The sequence below is a fragment of the Mesoplodon mirus genome (assembly GCF_964341445.2).
Source record: "Mesoplodon mirus genome assembly, chromosome: 5".
Classification (NCBI taxonomy): Eukaryota; Metazoa; Chordata; class Mammalia; order Artiodactyla; family Ziphiidae; genus Mesoplodon; species Mesoplodon mirus.
Window position 1 is genome coordinate 126,392,116 of NC_138980.1, and position 20,950 is coordinate 126,413,065.

The 20,950-nt window shown below is 42.4% G+C and overlaps 1 protein-coding gene across 1 annotated transcript in view; it reads right to left on the minus strand.

Moving 5' to 3' along the window:
* ARHGEF28 (Rho guanine nucleotide exchange factor 28) overlaps positions 1-19,028 on the minus strand; it is a 330,930-nt gene extending 311,902 nt beyond the window's left edge. Inside the window, exon 1 of the mRNA XM_082624114.1 lies at positions 18,906-19,028. The gene's annotated coding sequence lies outside the window, so the exon portion shown is untranslated. The remainder of the gene's footprint in view (positions 1-18,905) is intronic.
* Positions 19,029-20,950: the final 1,922 nt, after the last annotated feature.

The window sequence follows — 20,950 nt, forward strand, 5'->3', positions numbered from 1 at the left end:
TTTTTTAAAACTTTTTTCTAATGTTAGTAGTGCAGAAGAAAGTTCTGCTTTGACCTCTTTGGCACTATAAATATCAAAACTCTGTCAAACTGATGGGTGAGTGGCATTCTGACACAAGGCATGTAAAATATACTTAATAAGGCTGCTTAACTTTCTTAGGGGATTTTCATATTGTACATGTAACTGTTTATATATTGCTCAGAGAGTCACAGAAGGCAACAGATGAGGAAACTGAGGACAGGGATATGAGTCCTGCTTATGGGCTTGTGGCTAGGTGCCTGCCCCATCCCTGAAAGAGGAATGCAGAGAAGAACGCAAGGAAGAGCTGAGATGAGGGGCAGGAGCTCAGGTCAGAAGCCCAGGCCCACCTCACCCCGTTCCTGTCACCTTGCATACCGTAGTGCTAGTGTCCAAGACTTGCCATTTTCAAGACTGCTATTCACCATATGTGCGTCTCACCTTAATCATATAGTGGTTTTGACACTTGCATTGATGCATTACAAAAATGGGATATATATTGTTAACATTTCTGAAACAGATTGGCTTACCAATAAATGCAAATCAAAATCCAAAGGTAAACACATGAATGTTCAACAGCTGCACAAGTTACTGACTTAAAAATTCTTCTTTGCACACATCCATGTAATTTCTTAATGTAGAAAAAGGAGATTTCTGCACCTACTTCCACCGGAAGATGCTACAGGCCAAGGAAGGGTGTTTCATTGGCTCTTCTTTTTCTACACAAATTTGTTATTCCTAAATAAAAGAGTACAAATGTGAAAAACTAACTTCCTTATCATAGCTAAAAGCTTATACTAATGTGTCATAAGGACTGTCTGTGATTGCATAAGTGATAATCACAACAGGCATGCCTTCTTCAAATCTACTCACAGTCTTCTAAGTTACATGGGATACACTATAAACTTACATGTTCTTAATGTCTAGTGACGTTAAGACTCACTATACCATGTAATCCCACGTCACAAGAACGGGAAGACTTCTGGTGGAAGAAACCACTGTCTTTTTAGTTAAAAGAAGTTACCTACTGTATATTTATACTTAAAATGCAATAATTCTTATGGACTTATATATACTACCAAATGTAAGATAGACAGCTAGTGGGAAGCAGCCACATAGCACAGGGAGATCAGCTCTGGGCTTTGTGACCACCTAGAGGGGTGGGATAGGGAGGGTGGGAGGGAGACACAAGAGGCAGGAGATATGGGGATATATGTATATGTATAGCTGATTCACTTTGTTATAAAGCAGAAACTAACACAACATTGTAAAGCAATTATACGCCAATAAAGATGTTAAAAAATGCAATAATTCTGTATCCAAGAAAGAAAAATAAAGGATTTAAACCATAAACTTATCCTACCAAAGAAAGCAAGCAGTAAATCACAAAATCACACAAAAAATAAGGCAGACTATAAAATAAAATGCTGTGTCTGGTATCTCACTGATAAAAATACAATTTATAAAAGTGTTTTTATTATGTGACAGAATGCATGTAAGTTTAGTTATGATTTTATTGATACATACACATTTTTACTAATCAGAAATATACTGACTCAAAATCCAAAGGTAAACACATGAATGTTCAACAGCTGCACAAGTTACTGACTTAAAAATTCTTCTTTGCACACATCCATGTAATTTCTTAATGTAGAAAAAGGAGATTTCTGCACCTACTTCCACCGGAAGATGCCACAGGCCAAGGAAGGGTGTTTCATTGGCTCTTCCTCCCTGCCAGAGGCCCCAGCACTGAGCATCTCAGAGCACTAAGCCCATACCTTCCCTAGAGCCACTGCACACGCTGCCCTGTAAGGGCAGCCTGCATGACACACCTCATCAGGGGCTGCAACAAACTTTCCACATCTCTCGTGTTGCTTTGTATAGCACCTTGCTTATAACAGAGCCCCAAATTTTATTTCCCTAACTTGTTTTATTTCAAGGTACCTCAAGGTCATTGTAAAAAATTGTGTTCAACTGCATATGTACACAGAAAATAAAAACTCCCTCTAATCTCTCCATAGATGACTGAACAATATTTCATGCACGTCTGGCCTTAGGCCACGTCTGTCAACAGACACGTCTTAACACCTACTTAGCTAAATTTTACATGCTGGAGACAAGCAGATCTGCTCACCAGACAGAGTCATCCTGGCTGGACATCAGTCTTCAAAAAAGCTACTCATTCCCTCTTCCTTGTAATAAGCCTTAAATTCAATACAAACAAAAGTGTAGCAGCTACTCTAAAGAAGGGGAAAAAAAGGAAAAGAAAAGAAACTATGAAAGTATCAGTAGGGAAATCAACCACATATTTGGAATTCTATGGGAATAAGTTAACAGAAGAAAACAGGCACCTGGCAGGAAAAAATTTTAAGGAAATTATTGAGACGTGATACATTTCCTGTCAAAACAACACATGAGGTGGTGATTCATTTGATTAGTATCTTTTAAGCGCTATGCGACTTTAAATGCTCCATAAACTTAGTGATATTCAATTGTGGCAACAAAGGATTTTATTTTTTAAGTACTAAGCTGTTCAAATGATCCTGTGCCCAAGAATAAAACCAAGCATGTACTCAATGTATTCACAACAGTATTCTTTAATGTCACTAAGGCAAGATAAGGAACTACTGTTTGCCTTCCCTAGTTTAGTTCTGGCCAAACTGGTGGCCATGGACGTAATTCACGTTGTGGAGTCTTTAGTCCTGGACTGGAGAGCTGTCCGCCAACAACAGAAACATGAGAATCAGTTCACGCTTAACTTAAGCAGACACCAAAGCCTTGATCAAACATTCAGAATTCTGTAAAATTGTTTCCATTCTCAAGTGTCTGTAGTTAGAAAAAAAAAAAAAAAATATATATATATATATATGGCTGGGTTTTTCCATACAAATTTGAAATGTAAACTCGGGCTTCCCTGGTGGCGCAGTGGTTGAGAGTCCGCCTGCCCATGCAGGGGACACGGGTTCGTGCCCACATGCCACAGAGCAGCTGGGCCCGTGAGCCATGGCCGCTGAGCCTGCGCGTCCGAAGCTCCGCAACGGGAGAGGCCACAACAGTGAGAGGCCCGCGTACCGCAAAATAAATAAATAAATAAATAAATAAATAAATAAATAAAATGTAAACTCATTACAAAACTATTGCCAAAATAAATTGAAATACAAAATAGACATTACTGTTTGATAATATCCAAGTTTCTCCCCTGCTCCCCGCCAAATAGTTATCATAAGCCCAAATTGGAAAGGTTTTTTTTTTAATTAGCAACAATTATGTAGGTTCAGTAAGAGTTTCAAGGCAAGTGCAGGAGCTTCTAGCTGAGTTATGACACCTGAAAGATACTCCAATTATATTTATGAACTAAGTACCCCGATCTTCATTACAATATCTATTTCTTAAATTCACTTCTGTTTTTAGAACATCACTGAAGCTGATACATATTGACAACACAGATTATGCTTAGGAAACTATAGCAAACAACAACAACTGTAACACAAAGACTAGACAATACTTTGATTCCCATTATACCAGGTACGGCTGCCAGGCTGCTGAGAGCACCCTCACCACCTCCACATCACAACGTACGCATGTGCTTTTATGGCTGCTGATTTGGCAGCACTGAGATTCCCTGAAAAGCTACTTCTAAGCCTCTTCTCTCTAAGCCCTCAGCACACATACAGGCCTGCCTCTTAGTAATTACTAGCCAAACTCAACTCAATGATGGCTCAAAACTCTGACAGAACTCTCAAACCCCGAGGTAGAAAAGCTTTGGAAAGAACTCCTGGATAAAGGTTTAGAGCCCCTACACCCAGCAAGTAGAATCCCAAACACCAGTACAATAAGATATCTTTATCTTGAGGTGTCATGCCTTAAAATGCCACCTTTTTATGAGCACAAGTTTATGTTCTTTAATATTACTAGCCAGTAGCTACATTAAATACTAGAGGTTTTAGAAATTTGCTATACCTTTTGAAAAAAAAGGAGGATTTCACTTGTTCAATTTTACAAGTTTAAAACAAAGTGGAGCAAGGTGGGGAAGGAGGGGGGAGAAAGAGAAAGAGCCATTATAAGTGTTATTTTAGCTAAAAATTGGCATTTATCAAAAATGCCATGAATTTCAGTGCATATTCTCCACCCAGCCTCAATGGAGTTAGGGACATAAAGTCCATCTGCTAAAATGAAATTAATACCTATTTTCAGTCATCTTTGAATTCAATTAAAAATAATTACTAGATTATTACTGGCTGAGTCCACCTCACTGCTCGTGAAGTATTCAGACAAAAATAACATGAGCTGCCATCACAGGGAAATCTCAGGGTATAAGCAACCATTTCTCCCTGTAAAGATGCAACCCTGAAGTAGCTTCTTCAAACCCAACTTCCTCAACAGTTCAGATGTTGCCAGTCAAATGTCTGAAAGTGCTCTGAAAACCAAACATTGGCTAGTAATCCAAGGGAGGCTTAAGACACCACCATCCTTACCTCCAGAGAAACACAGAACTCTAATTAGGATGTACCATGGAGAAGGGGTTGGCCCAACCCCTCAGGTTTCAAATGAGGTCACTAGGGGGACTTCCCTGGCGGTCCAGTAGTTAATAAGACTCCACCCTTCCACTGCAGGGGGCACGGGTTCAATCCCTGGTCGGGGAGCTAACATCCCGCGTGCCACACGGCATGGCCAAACAAAAAAAGAAGCAACCTAAAAATTAAAGGACATGAGACTTTTGCCTCATAATTCCTGTCCCATGGAACCTTTTTTTTCTTTTTTTGTTATTATTTTATTTTTTTTATTGAAGTATAGTTGATTTATAATGCTGTGCCAATCTCTGCTGTACTGCAAAGTGACTCAGTTATACACATATAGACAGTCTCTTTTATATATTCTTTTCCATTATGGCTTATCACAGGATTAGGACCCTGTTGTTTATCCAGTCTGTATGTAATAGTTTGCATCTACCAACCCCAAACTCCCAGTCCATTCCTCTCCCTCCCCACTTCCCCTTGGCAACCACAAGTCTGTTCTCTATGTCTGTGAGTCTGTTTCTGTGTTGAAGATAGGTTCATTTGTGCCATATTTTAGATTCCACATATAAGTGATATCATATGGTATTTGTCTTTCTCTTTCTGACTTACTTCACTTTGTATGATAATCTCCAGTTGCATCCATGTTGCTATAAATGGCATTATTCATTCTTTTTATGGCTGAGTAATATTCCATTGTATATATGTACCACATCTTTTTTACCCATTCATCTGCCAATCGACAGTGAGGTTGTTTCCATGTTTTGGCTATTGTGAACAGTGCTGCTGTGAACATAGGGGTGCATGTATCTTTTTGAATTATAGTTTTGTCTGGGTATATACCCAGGAGTGCGATTCCTGGAGCATATGGTAGTTCTATTTTTAGTTTTCTGAGGAACCTCCATACTGTTTTCCATAGTGGCTGCACCAACTTACATTCCCACCAACAGTGTAGTAGGGTTCGGTGGAACCTTTCTAAGTAAAGAACAAGGAACAATTAGAATTCCCATGGCTGACTTTAAAGATTTTAAAGATTCTTGACACTATGTTTTATATTCAATAAGCAAGCTATCAACATTTCTGGTTATTAAATAGGAGAAGAAAAAATACATAAGCATTTTACATGACAACTTAGTGTAACATGAAACATAACAATTTAAGAGAAATGCTTCTATTTTATTCCCCCTAAGAATCCATCAATTTAAAACTTAATAAAACATTAATAATAGGTTTTATGTATTGCCCCTGACCACCAAGAATGGTGAGTGGCCAGCAGGACACTAGCTAAGTCTCTAAGGGCTGTGATAACCGGTATAAAAGCAACTTCCAGAAATTCATCCCTGAGAACTTCTGAGGGAAGTTGCAAAGCTAGCAATTTCACAAAAGGCAACGCTGAAGAGTTAGATGAGCTGTTTCTTATACATAAATATATGTAGTGATACAGAGTGGGTGTTCTGTCACTCCATCCCATCCAAATTCCACCTCCAAACGTTATTATCAATCAATGAAATCACTACCTAAAGAAATCATCATGATTCACAGAACTAATAGAAGACCTCCCATCTGGAAAGGATATGGATTCTGTGGAGATGTGGAGAGATCACTATGTTCAAGGAGCTCCCGATTCCTAGGTTTGTGCTCTTTTCTACTCAAATGATAAAAAGAATTGCTTTGTTTTTATCCTCCTCCCTGCCTCTTTTCCAGAACAAATAAAGAGGATATCATGCTTTAAGAACTGTGTCAGACATACTAAAGCCCCAAATAACATGAGGCTGCCAAAAAAGTAAGGATAATCAGATTTTTTTTTTTAATTTTATTTATTTATTTATTTATTTTTGGCTGTGTTGGGTCTTCGTTTCTGTGCGAGGGCTTTCTCTAGTTTTGGCGAGCGGGGGCTACTCTTCATTGCGGTACGCGGGCCTCTCACTGTCGCGGCCTCTCTTGTTGCAGAGCACAAGCTCCAGACGCGCAGGCTCAGTAGTTGTGACTCACGGGCCTAGTTGCTCTGCGACATGTGGGATCTTCCCAGACCAGGGCTCGAACCCGTGTCCCCTGCATTGGCAGGCAGATTCTCAACCACTGTGCCACCAGGGAAGCCCGATAATCAGATTTTTATTTCAACTTATATTTTAAGCCAGAACATCAAGGAAGGGATAGATAGGTCTGCTTAGAACTGGTGATGTAGTGTAGATGAATGATAAGGAGAGCTCCTCTACAGCTATTGAGATTTTGTCTCTTCTTGGAGAGAGATAACCTTCCAATTGAAAAGGACAGAAAGAACATCTGTAAGTGGGAAAGTCGATTATAAGAGGGCCCCTAGAGGCTCTGAATAAGTTGCAGGCTGCTGGACAGGCCAAGATAGGAAAGAATCCAATGAGATTTTCCAACCATAATCAGTCAGGAACTGTGGACAATGACAGGATTCAAATATAGGAGACAGGAACATATCATGCCAATTTTCAAAAAAGCCAATCTAGGGCTTCCCTGGTGGCGCAGTGGTTGAGAGTCCGCCTGCCGATGCAGGGGACACGGGTTCGTGCCCCGATCCCGGAAGATCCCACATGCCGCGGAGCGGCTGGGCCCGCGAGCCATGGCCGCGGAGCCTGTGTGTCCAGAGCCTGTGCTCCGCAACGGGAGAGGCCACAGCAGTGAGAGGCCCGCGTACAGCAAAAAAAAAAAAAAAAAAAAAAAAAAAAAAGCCAATCTAAACTATAGACAGAAGGAGCTTCATATTGATCGTAAGCAAGATTCTAGAACAGATTAAAGGGCTGATGTCTGAGTACCTCAGAGGAAGCAGTGACTACTTGAAGCCAGTGTGGGTTCCCCAAGAATAAGTCACGTCACAATAACCCCATTCCATTATGTGGTTACCAAACTGGTAACTCTATATAGTAGAGGTACAGTAGATTTGGTTGACAAAGCATATATCCTTATGACAGGATGGAGGATTAAGAATCTGATGCTAGGGCTTCCCCAGTGGCACAGTGGTTGAGAGTCCGCCTGCCGATGCAGGGGACACGGGTTCATGCCCCGGTCCGGGAAGATCCCACGTGCCGCGGAGCAGCTGGGCCCATGAGCCATGGCCGCTGAGCCCGCACGTCTGGAGCCTGTGCTCCGCAATGGGAGAGGCCACAACAGTGAGAGGCCCGTGTACCACAAAAAAAAAAAGAATCCGATGCTAGTGCAAATAGGAGTAATTCGCTGAGCAACTCTACCTGAAATTGATAAACATCAATCTGAAGTGAAGTTTGTATAGACACATCAAATCGTTCTGCCCTAGACCTCAGCCTAGGCAATAATTTTGTTATTTCCTTAAGACATTAAAGAAATGCATATCAAATCTGTGGACAACTTGAAACAAAAGAGGGTAGTAAATGATAAATGTATAGATAAACAATCTAAAAGACTTTGAAAGGCTAGAACAGATGGTCATATACAGGAAAATTTAGATAAATATTAAGTTTTATTTATAGGACTAAGAAGCCAATTGCACACATCCATGAATGAAGAGATGGGGCTCAGCAGCAACAGGTGTGAAAACAAATTGGTTATTTTGAGATGACTGAACATCAAGAGTCAATGGCCTTGTTTAGAAGGACCGTAGTTGGAAAGCCATTGTTTGAGAAATTATTCTGTCCTAGGTTCTGTGCTAAGCATTTCACATAGACTATCTTATTGTGTCCTTTTAACCCTATAAGAGAAATAGGTAAAAACTGAGACTAAAAGTTTAGATGACTTGCCCAACACAAGGTAGAAAGTAGCAGAGCTGAGAGTCCCCCCAACTTTCTAATCTGTAAATGGTAATCTTAACTATGAGGTTTCAGTGCTTCCCTGGCGGGCGAGGAGGGTCTCAGCAAGGGTGGGAATGGTTCTACTATACTGTGCACCATCAGTCAGCAACCAGAAGTACTAAACTTTAAGAAGAATATAGCAAATTGGTGTATGTTCAGTATTCAGGGTAGTGAGAGGATTCAAAATCATGTCACTTAACAAGAGCTGAAAGAGATTTACCAACTTAAATAAGGCTTAAAAGGTAGGGTATGTAATTAATTTTCAAAAATGTAGGGGGCTGTCATGTAAAATAAATTGTCCATAATGGCCCCCAAGCAGCAGAACTATAAAATTTAATACAGGGGAGATGATTTTTTAACAGCCTAAAAGTTTCCAAAGATACACCACCTAAAACCAATGAAAATAGCCCTGGGAAAGCTCTAAACTACAACAAAGCAGCAGCAGAAACCCTGTGGAGCTCAAAAACTGAGGATGACAGCAGAGAGAAGCATAGGAAGCATTTTACTTGCATCCTTCTAACCCTCAGTCCAGAGCAGCTTGGTGCCAAGAAGGATCCCCATGGAGGGATTTCACCCCACAAGGAAAAGGACAGTAGCAGAACCCTAGCAGGCCACCTCAACAATTCACAAAGGACAACAGCAAGAGGGGAAGAACAAAGGAACTACAAAACAATCAGAAAGCAATTAACAAAATGTCAATAGTATGTCCTTACCTATCAATAACTAAATTACTCTAAATGTAAATGGTTTAAATTAAAAGACAAAGAGTGGCTGAATGGACAAAAACACGAGACCCAAGTATATGCTGCCTACAAGACACTCAAACTTTAAGGACACTCATAGGCTAAAAGTGAAAGGATAGGAAAAGATACTCCATACAAATGGAAACTAAAAGAACAGGGGTACCTATACTTATGAGACAAAATAAACTTTAAGCGAAAAGTTATAAGAAGAGACAAGGTTATTATATAATAATGAGGTCAGTTCATCAAGAGGATATGATAATTGTAATTATATGCATGCCAATACTGGAGCACCTAAATATATTACACAATTATTAACAAATCTGAAGGCAGAAATAGACAGCAATGCAAGAGTAGGGGACTTCAATAACCTACTTTCAACAATGGATAGATCATCCAGACAGAAAATCAATAAGGAAATAATGGACTTGAACTATACTTTAAGCCAAATGTACCTAACAAACATACAAAACATTCCATCCAACAGCAGCAGAAAACACATTCTTCTCAAGCACACACAGAACATCCTCCAGGACAGATCATATGCTGGGTCACAAAATTAGTCTTAACAAATTTAAGAAGATGAAAGTCATATAAAATATCTTTTTTCAACCACAATGGTATGAAACTAGAAATCAATAACAGAAGGAACACCAGGAAAAAAAACAGATGTGTGGAATTTAAAACACACTCTGAAAAACCAACTGGTCAAAGAAGAAATCAAAAGAGTAATTCAAAAATCTTGAGACAAGAATAGAAACACAACATACCAAAACTTATGGGATGTAGCAAAAACAGTTCTAAGAGGGAAGTTTTTAGTGATTAACATTTAAATTAATGAAAAAAGAAACATACACAAATCAATAAATGTGTTAATAAATGCAGAAAAAGCATTTAACAAAAATTCAACATCCTTTAATAAGAACTCAACAAATTGGGTATAGAAGGAACACACCTCAACAAAATAAAGGCCATATATGACAAACCCACAGATAATACTATACTCAACAGTGAAAGGTTGAAAGCTTTCCCTCTAAGATCAGGAGCAAGACAAGGATGTCCCCTCTTACCACTCCTATTCAACATAGTACTGGAAGTTCTAGCCACAGCAATTAGGCAAGAAGAATTAAAAGGCATTCAAATAGGAAAAGAAGTAAAAATGTCTGTTTGCAGATGACATGATCTTGTATAGAAAATCCTCAGTACTCCACAAAAAAACTGTTAGACTTAATAAATGAATTCAGTAAAGCTGCAGGATACAGAATCAACATACAAAAATCTGTTGCATTTCTGTACACTAATTAACTATCTGGAGAATAAAGAAAATAATGCCATTTACAATAGCATCAAAACCAGTACGATACTTAGGAATTAGTCTAACCAAGGAAGTGAAAGATCTACACACCAAAAGCTGTAAGACACTGAAGAAACTGAAGACAAACAAATGGAAAAATATCTGTGTTCATGAATCAGAGGAGTTAATATTGTTTAAATGTCCATACTACCCAAAGCCATTTACAGATTCAAAGTAATCACTATCAAAATTCCAATGACTTTTCAGAAAAATAGAAAAAAATTGTCCTAAAATCTGTATGGAACCACAAAAGTCCCTGAATAACCAAAGCAATATTAAGATCAAGATTGGAGGCATCATACTTCCTGATTTCAGACTATATTACAAAGCTACAATGTAACAGTCAAAACAATATGGTACTGGCAGAAAAACAGACATAGAGACCAAAGGAACAGAACTGAAAGCCCAGAATAAACCCATGCATATATGGTCAATATTTAACAAGGGTGCCAAAAATACTCAATGGCAAAAGGACAGTCTCTTTAATAAATGGTGTTGGGAAAACTGGATATCCATATGTGAAAGAATAAAATCGGACCACTATCTTACACCACTCACAAAAATTAACTTGGAATGGATTAAGGACTTGTAAGACCTGAAACCATAAGACTCCTAGAAGAAGATAAGGCAGGGGGAGCTCCTTAACATCATCTTAGCAATGATTTTTGGATACGACACCAAAAGAACAAGCAACAAATGCAAAAAAATCAACAAGTGGGACTACATCAGACTAAAGCTTCTGCACAGCAAAAGAAACCATCAACAAAATGAAAAGGCAACCTACAGAATGGGAGAAAATATCTATAAACCATATACCTAATAAGGGGTTAATATCCAAAATATATAAGGAACTCAAACAACTCAATAGCAAAAAAAAAAAAATTATCATTTTTAAAATGGGTAGAGGACTTACACAGACATTTTAACAAAGACAACATACAGAGAGCCAACAAGCACATGATGCTCAACATCACCAATCAGGGAAATGCAAATCAAAACCACAAAGAGATCACTTCACACCTGTTACAATGGCTATTATCAAAAAACAAGAAATAAATGCTGGTGAAAATGTAGTTAAAAGGGAACGCTGGTGCACTGTTGGTTGGAATGTAAATTGGTGCAGCTACTATGGAAAACTGGATTGCAATTCCTCACAGAATTAAAAATAAACTACCGTATGATCCAGCAATCCCAATTCTGGGTACATAGCCTAAGGAGATGAAATCATTATCTCAAAAAGATTGCATTCCTGTGTTCACTGCAGCATTATACACACTAATCAAGACATGGAAATAACCTAAGTGTCCATAAAGATGAATGTATAAAGAAAATGTAATATGTGTAACACAGTGGAATATCATTCAGCCATTAGAAAAGGAAATCTTGCTTTTGCGACAACATGGATGAAATGGAGGGCATAGTACTAAGTGAAATAAGCCACCATAGAAAGACAAATTCTAGGGATTTCCCTGGTGGTGCAGTGGTTAAGAATCCGCCTGCCAGTGAAGGGGACATGGGTTCAATCCCTGGTCCAGGAAGATCCCACATGCCGCGGAGCAACTAAGCCCGTGCGCCACAACTACTGACCCTGCGCTCTAGAGCCTGCACGCCACAACTACTGAGCCCGCGTGCCACAACTACTGAAGCCCACGCACCTAGAGCCCGTGCTCTGCAACGAGAAGCCACGCATCACAACAAAGAGTAGCCCCCGCTCACTGCAACTAGAGAAAGTCCGCACACAACAATGAAGACCCAATGCAACCAAAAGTAAATAAATAAAATATAAATAAATTTATAAGGAAAAAAAGAGACAAATTCTATATGCTACACAACATCAGCAATATGTGGAATCTTATGAAAAAAAAGAGGCCAATTTCATAAAAACAGAATAGAATGGTGACTCACGGGGCTGGGGGAATGAGGAAACAGGGAGATGTAACTGAAAGTCTGTACCTCTTGAAAAGTTCTGAGTATCTAACATACAGCATGGGTGACTATAGTTAAAGATACTGTATTGTATACTAGAAAGTTGCTGAGATGAGATCTTAAGTGTTCTCATCACAAAGAAGTTAACTATGTGAGGTGATAGATGCGTTAATTATCCTTGGTAATCATTCCACAATGTACATGTATATCAAATCATATTGCGCACTTTGACAAATAATTGTGTGTATCTAAAGTTGAGAGGAGGGAAAACAAAGATAGACTGGGGTATCTGTGGTTACTGGTCCCCCATTACTGAAAGTATTCAAGGACAGTATTCAAATGGTCAATCATGTGGAAGTATGCTATACAGGGGGATTGTTCACCTGCTAGAAACTAGAGAAAAACCTTTCAGGTTTGTTTCAGTCCTAAGATTCTAACTCTGAACAAGAATTTCATTCATTTCCCCAGACAGAATATACAATTTCCTAAGAGAGGCCTGTGTAGCCTCTCATTTATATCTGAGAAGGATAGCTATCTAACTTCTTGAGCAACATTCTCCTTTTCTCCCCTGTATCCCAATATTTTCCAATGCAATCCACACCTTATACACAGGAAAACAATCACCATTAGCCTCTATGGGGATGCTGTAAACTAGGACTTGTTGACATGACAGTTAGCATAATTCCTAACCAACCAACCACTATAGGTATATTCTGTGGAGCCCCCTACAGAGTAGCCTAAATCAGGGTCCCTGACATCAATGGGCCTACAGTCAAGTTGGAAAGTTGAGAAGTTGGTCAAGGGTTTCAGAGAGACGGTGGTTTGAACTTGCTTTGAGGATTGCAACAGATTTTCACTAGAAAGGAAAGGGAACAAAGGAACAAAGTCAAAGAAGGTAGGAAGTACACTGCACATTCCACAGGCAGTTACCAGTCCTGGCTAATGGGAGCAGGGGTGGTGGGACACACGAGGAGGCAGTAGGAGACAGGTGGCTTGCCGTAGCTTAAAAGGGATACCAGGAGAATTACCGTTCCCTGGATTCCTTCAGATGCAGAAAGCCAGAAACGCTAAAGGTTAGGCAAGTAGCTAGCAAACCCTTTTATAAATAGCTAGTATCACCTTTTAAAAAAATGATGCCAGAGGACTCCCCTGGTGGTCCAGTGGTTAAGACTTGGCCTTCCAAAGCAGAAGGTGAAGGTTCAATCCCTGGTCGGGGAGCTAAGATCCCACATGCCTCCCGGCCAAAAAACCAAAACATAAAACAGAAGCAATATTGTAACAAATTCAATAAAGACTTTAAAAATGGTCCACATCAAAAACAAACAAACAAAAAGATGTCAGGCCCAAGCTGAGTGATTATGAACCCAGGTGGTCCTAACGAACAGCCAGGCTCAGAATCCTGGGTTCGCGGCTCAAATAACCCATAATCTCATTAATCACTGGGCACCCCCTACTTTTTGAAACTAACACCTGGCCACAAAGCAAACCAGGAGGCTGGTGGAGCAAGAAAATGAGGAAAACTGTTGAAAAAGGACCACGCACAGACAATAAACAATGGTCATCAGGGAAAAGAGACAAATTTGCTCCAGAGACTTCGCCTGAACCATCCAGCCCAACAAAAACTTCTTAAACTTCACAAATGGTCAGAAGTCCTTAATGAGACTGCCTTTGCTCCAAGCCCTTCTAGTTTACAGCATCCCTGCAAAGGCCACTGGTGATGTTCTCCTGTGTATCAGGTGTGGAAATACTTTAATCATGAAATTAAGAAATATTCAGCCCACTTGTCTTTCATCTTCCCAGATCTACCCCACCCCTCTTCCACAAGAAGGGGTTCCACAGATGAAAGGGAGCAGGGTGGCCTATGACCCACATGCATGGGATCCGGACTTTCATGTCTGAAATCTCTCTCGACTAAGTCCAGAAAGATAACTCAGTCATTTCAACCTGATGACTGTCTGGTGATCAAGGTGAGGTAAGTTAATAGTATTATTTCATAATCCCTTCAAACGTTTACTGACCGCCCGCTGCAGGCGCAGTACTGACCCTGTGGACAGTACATTCCTGGCCGTGTTGCCCAAGACAGCCACGGCTGAACTGACAAACGCCCTCCTCACCTTCAGATTTCAGGACAGTATAGAATGTTAGAACCAGAGGTCCTTAGAGACCATCAAGTCTACCCCTTTCCGTTTGACCAGATGAGGAAGCTGAGACCCACAGAGGGGTCATACTTGCCCAAGGTTACACAGATGAGAGGCCACAGGCAACAGTCTTCCATCCCTGCCTTGGACTCCCAGCCTAGGGCGCTTCCCCTTGAGATCACACGGACATCTCACTGCCTTCTGAAACCTGGAAAACCTGCTCAAGCTCTTTTTTTTTTTTAATGTCTATTTTCTATTTGTTATAAATATAACCATCATTTTCAGGCACTTAATCTCTGCCAGGCACTACCAGAAGGGCTCTCTGCAAATTAACTCACTGAATTCTCCCAACAACCCTAGAGGGCAGGTTACAGTGATTATCCCCATTTACAGATGGGAAACCTGAAGTAGAGAGAGGTGGTACAGCCAGGACAGAGCCAGGACCATCTACTGAGACAGGCTGGCTCCAGAGTCCCTACTCTTAACCACTTGGTTATAGTTTACGAAGGATAATTGCTTTAACTTATAAAATGATGGAAGAAGAGATGCAAGCCTTAAAAAGGGCATGATCACTAGTGTATGATAATGAATTTAAGAGCTAAACCATACATTTCATTAATATATACAATATATTTCATGATTATTAATTAAGAGAATGTCTGTATACTTGAGGGAAATACAGAAAGCATGTTAACATCTTAAGCATTTTTTAAAGGCAAAATGATCATGTGCACACCAGTCAAACAAAGCCTGTCACTTGAAATAGGCAGAATGTTATCTGAGTGCTGAGTACACATGCTATTATGTAAAGCGAAGGTGTCGTTGCCCATCTCCATCTATGCTGGCCTTCACTCGTCGCTATGAGGCATTTCTTTTACATCAACTTCCTACAGAAATCAAACCTCAAATTAATAAACTGAGGATTAGAGCTTCCCTGGTGGCGCAGTGGTTGAGAGTCCACCTGTCGATGCAGGGGACACAGGTTCGTGCCCCGGTCCGGTAAGATCCCACATGCCGCGGAGCAGCTGGGCCCGTGAGCCATGGCCGCTGAGCCTGCGCGTCCGGAGCCTGTGCTCCGCAATGGGAGAGGCCACAACAGTGAAAGGCCCGCATGCCGCAAAAAATAAATAAATAAATAAAAATAAATAAATAAACTGAGGATTAAAATAAGAAAACACACCTCTAAAAATTAAAATACATTTTTTATAAAAGTGTTCAAAACCAAGATCACTGGAACAAATGCCCAATATTCAATTATGTTTTCACTTTCCTTCATACTAAAAATGATGTCAAATCTCATTACCTTGGTTATCCAGGAGAAGAAGTCCAGGAGCAATAATGGTAGAAATAAGCAAATTTCAATTGTGCCAAAGAGCAAATTTCAAGGGAAAAATTGCAGTCAAGTTAAGATGTACTATCACAGAAAAAATTACCTGCCATTTTATCAGCCAAATGTCTTAGTGTTGTGTGTGGAGGGTGCAACAGATCCTAAAAATTCTAAAATCAGAAAAGTACTGTCTTAGACATGAAATCCACAGTCCAGAGAATTAAAGCAGAGAGCAACGCCAGGCATATATTAGGCCCTCAAATATTTGTTGAATAAATATAAGAAAATGTTCACAAAAAGAGAGAGGCATGATAGGGACTATCAAAATGGCAACATAGCAGAGAGACACTGCTTTGAGGTTTTGAGAACTTTTAAATACCTGGAAAATAACAAAAGAACTAAGGATTATAGAGACTGGACTTTTGGCAGAGTACCATCCAATCAGGGCAAAATGCTCTGTGGTCTAGTACCTGACCTGCACTTCGTAAGAAAAATATTTCTAAGCCCAGCTTTGCCTATGGGAGGGATCTGGACTCAAGCCCTACAGTGTGGCATAATATTTACAGTACAACTCTAACATAGCAAAATTCCCTGAATTTGGTGCACTTCAAGTATAACACTGCTTTTAATTTAGAACTCTCAGTGGGAGTTGCCCAGCTTGACCCATCTCTTCGTAACAAATTTAAGGTCACAGGAAAATTATCCTATAGTTTCTCTGCTTCACTACAGCAACATAAATACAAATGCAATTAGACAAAACCTACATAAACCAGATCTGTCATATCTGATCAGTAAATTAAAGCGTAATAAAATTACAGTCAGCCTGGGAGTTTGAGGGTAATTTGGACTCTCTGCAGTACCATTCTAACCATGTGCCAATTGTAAAGGGTTTTCCGACATTTACTGGGTTGGCCAAAAAGTCTGTTCAGGTTTTTCCATAAGATGTAATGGAAAAACCCAAATGAACTTTTGGGCCAACCCAATATATCATAAACCTTTTTTCTGGGGAGTCACACTTGGTCATAAACTCTGGCAGAACTTGCAGGTAGAGCCTAAGTACCAATATAATGGTTACCAACTTTGTACAGAATGCTTAATATAGAAGTAACATTATATTCCTTTATTTGTTTTAATACCTATTTAAAACACATATCCTTTTCTCATTTACCAAAGGAGGTCATGTGTCACAGCTCACCTGAAATTCCTGTGCAACTTAAGTCTTAGCCACAACAGTAGTTTCTTATAAGAGCACAATGAGAAAATATTCCAAACTCTTCTGCAGTACTCACATGATTAAACAAAAAAAGGTGTGAAACACAAGTGAGGCCCCTGATGAAATTTCATAGAGCCTTAGTTACCAACTACTATTTCCTCTTTACCTTTAAGTGTTTCTAAACTGCTCAGAGGACAGCAGAGGTGCTTTAAAGGAAAGTCTAACGACACACCTGTTACATAACCTGTTCTTGGTTGGCCAGGGTATGTGGTTTTGATAAGGAAGGAAACACAATCAAAAGCAGGACAAACACTGATTCTCTGTTCTCCATTCTCCCATTAACCAGGACATTCACCTGAGACAAACGCCCAATAGCTAGCTCTGTGCCTCAGTTTCTCTAACCACTAAATATGAGGTCTGATGCTATCCAAATTCCTATTTGATCAAAGTTAATGAGCACAATAATCACACAGAAAGTCCACATCAGAACATTACACTGAAATACTATGTTGTATAAGAAAACTCCAAAGGTTTTTGCAGTAGTAATTTCTTTTGGTCCAAATACTACAAAGGAAATCAGATTGGCTATTAATCAAGATAAGGCAAATACCTATGTGCTTTAAGTGTGTGTATATAAAAACCCAAGACAGATATACTAAAAAACTTCCCAGGTAATCTGCTTGCATTATCATGTGCAAAGAGCAACCCACAGAACCCAAGAGAACAGGTCTTCGATTTTTTGTTGTGAAAAAAGGACTTCAATTCCCCTGACATCTTCAGGGCCTAGAATACAAGATGGCAAAGCTTTAGAAAACCAGGGACCCCATGGGACCCCAAATGATCAGTTCCTTCTCAACATCTTATGTTTTCGTATTTCTTACCCAATTGGCGCGGGTCTGGTGGTAAACCTCTTTAACTCTGGGTCTGCAGGGACTTGTCTCGACTCAGGCAGAGGTCAAGAAGGGAGAAGCTGCTGCGCAAACACAGATGTTGCTGCCAGCTACAACCAATGGGGGGGGCGGGGGGGCGCTGTGAGCTCCTAGGGAGGAAGATGGATTCTCTCCTGGAAATCTAATTGGTGTCTGGGAAACGAGAGTTGGGTTTCCAAGGCTGCCTGAGCACCCAGCTTCCACAAAGCCCTGCATAGGCGAGGATGCCTCCTTGGCCAACAGGCCGTCATTATGCCCCTGTGGAAACTCCCAGCACGGGAAGGTTAGGGGACCACCAGGCACACCCCAGGTTTCCAAGAGGAAAACAGATCCACGAAATAATCCTAAGGAAGTCCAACGGAATTCTGGCCGCCTCTCCTAACCAAGACAACTATAGATGCCTTTTAAAGCACAACGTGTGTTTCCACATGAAAGAAATGTTAGCGCTTGTGTCCTGAGCTTCCGCTTGGTCTGCTGCTCTCTGGGGACCCGGCCCCGCCGAGCACCCTCACCCCGGAGCCAGGCACTGATGGGGAAGGGAAACCCCAGCTTTCGAGGCTCTGCCTTCTCCACCGCAAGAAGACCATTTATTTCCCCGGCGCCCGAAGGACAGCGGCCGGGCTTCCACCCGCCCATCCCCGGTCCCCCGAGCGGGGCCGGCGGGGGCGAGAGGGGCCGCGCGGTTCGGACGACCCAGTGCTCCGCAGCTGCAGCCGCCGCGCCGGCCGCGCCGCCTCTGCACTTGTTGCCGTCCCCGAGGACAGGGAGGCGGCGGCCATCCCCCGCGCCGCCGAGCCCGCGGCAGCACCCCCTTTCCACCCCCGCTGACCCTCGCGCCCTCCGGGACCCTGGAGAAAGTAGCTCCGCGAGGGCGAACTCAGGTGAGGCGGCCAAACTTTTCCACCCCGGGCGGCCGGGAGACGCGGGGATGGAGCCCCCAGAGAGCACTTACCCGGAGGTGCTGTCCCGCAGCCTCCGACGCCCGAGCGAGGCGCTGCCCCCGCGCCCTGCCTGAGGGCGCCCGGAACGCGCCGCCGGAGCCGGGGAGGCTCTCCCGAAGCGGCCCACGCCCGGCGGCGGCGCGGCCGGGGCAGCGCGAGGGGGCGGAGCCGAGGCCGCGCTCCGGGGCCGAGCTGGCTGCGCCCGCGGCTGGGGCCGCCCCGCTCGCTCCGCGCCTGCCGGCTGCCGCTGGATCTCCGCCTGCCCGCCTCCCTGCCCCGGCATCACATGGCCGGGCCCGCCCGCCGCCGCGCTCGACACCGGCTCCAGGAGGAAACCTGAAGCTGCCCGACCGCGCGGGCTCCGCCGGCCCCCTCCCAACGCCCGCGGCCGCTTGCCTCGGCCTCGCTCCCCCGGCCCCGAGCCCCGCGACGGGCGGGGGCTCCGAGCCCGGGGAGCGCGAGGTTGCGCCCTGGTGGCGGCGCCCGCGCGCCCCGGACCCCACTGGCCTCGCCTGGGCACCGCCAGAGCGAGGGTCCTCCGGCTCCTGAAAGGAGATGTGCCGGGCCCGAGGGAGCCCCAGGCTGTCCTCGGCCAAAAGCCACCACAGTTGTGACTTAACGTGGCCCATTTCTTACCTAAACATCTGTAGACGCCCTCTTGTTTTTCGAGGCTCAAGTTCCTCAAGCCGAGAGCTTCGCGAGCTGCGATTCTCTGCGCCTTCACGCCAGCAAGGGGCTCCATTAGAAGTCACCATAATACGAAAACCCTCTTTCTTACCATGAACAGCAATATGAGAGGGACCCCTACCATCAACGCACTTTTCTGGTTAGAACTGATCGCAACCCCAAGCAGAGAAGCCTCTCCATCAGCCAGGCCTTCCTAAAAGAGACTTCAGATAATGATAGCAGCTTTAAAGGCAAAAGTACCGGTTTGATTTTTCTAATAATTACCTTGAGTCTTTGTTTTGGTTTTCCTGTGAAGACCTGCCGCTCGCAGAACCAGTAATCTCCACAGTCCTAACACAGGGCACCTTTGGGGTATTTCGTATTTGTTTTTTTCAAGTGAAGTAGCCCGAGAGAGCTGGCCACCGAGACACCCCTCCCCAGCTGTCACCAACACCTCTCCGGGGCCTTAGCCATTTTGGCCTCCCTCCTGGTCCTCACCTTGCCCAGCCCACCTTGCCGACAGAGCAGCCTGAGGAAGAAGGCAAGGCTGAAGAAGAGAGCAAGAAAACCCTGCCTTGTGTCCTTCACCCTGTTCCAAGGCAAAGGTCCGGGCTTCTGCCTTGATAAAAGGACCCCATCCTGGCATTGCTCGCCTGACCCCATGCTGCAATCCCAGCTCCTGCTTCACGGAGCTGGGACCCCAAGGCCTGGCCTTTTAAAGAAAAAGAAGTTCCTGCCCATTTCCAGGGCTTCAAAGTACTCAAGACAAAAAAAAAAAAAAATAAAAAGTTTTATATTTTTCAAAACTAAAAAATATTTCCAACCCTAAAATGTGTACTGGAGATTAACTGAACAACACACTTGACGAAAATGGTTTCCAATTCGTGGTGAGCAAAAACATTGATGAATTTGTGGCCTTTGTTGTTATGCTTCTTTTTACATCACTGGTACTGCGCGTTTTCTTTTCTTTCTTTCTCCTCCCTCCTTTTTTCGTTACTTCTGTCACATACGTAGACAGAAAAAAAATAAGAAAATGTGGGAGGAGGACCAACTATTATAAGAAGTTACCCCAAATCTCCTTCCCCACTAAAATTAAGAAACAAACAAGCAAAACTAGTACTTGTGGAACCCTCAGCAACTGAGGACATATAATCATGCTATCTGCAGTTTTCTTGCCCTCTCTCAAGCACTGAGCTTGATCAATATTTAAATAAGTACTTGGCTTTCAACTTCTCTTGGTTCAAATATTAAGCAAAGTGTACTCTAGCAACCTTAAAAGAAGCCCGTGGATGTATGCAGCAGGAAGCTATCAATCCTCTGCATCTGATTGATTTTGCTGCTCCAGATATAGGTCACTCCGGACACTGAGATAGTGCTAGGCTTGGCTGAG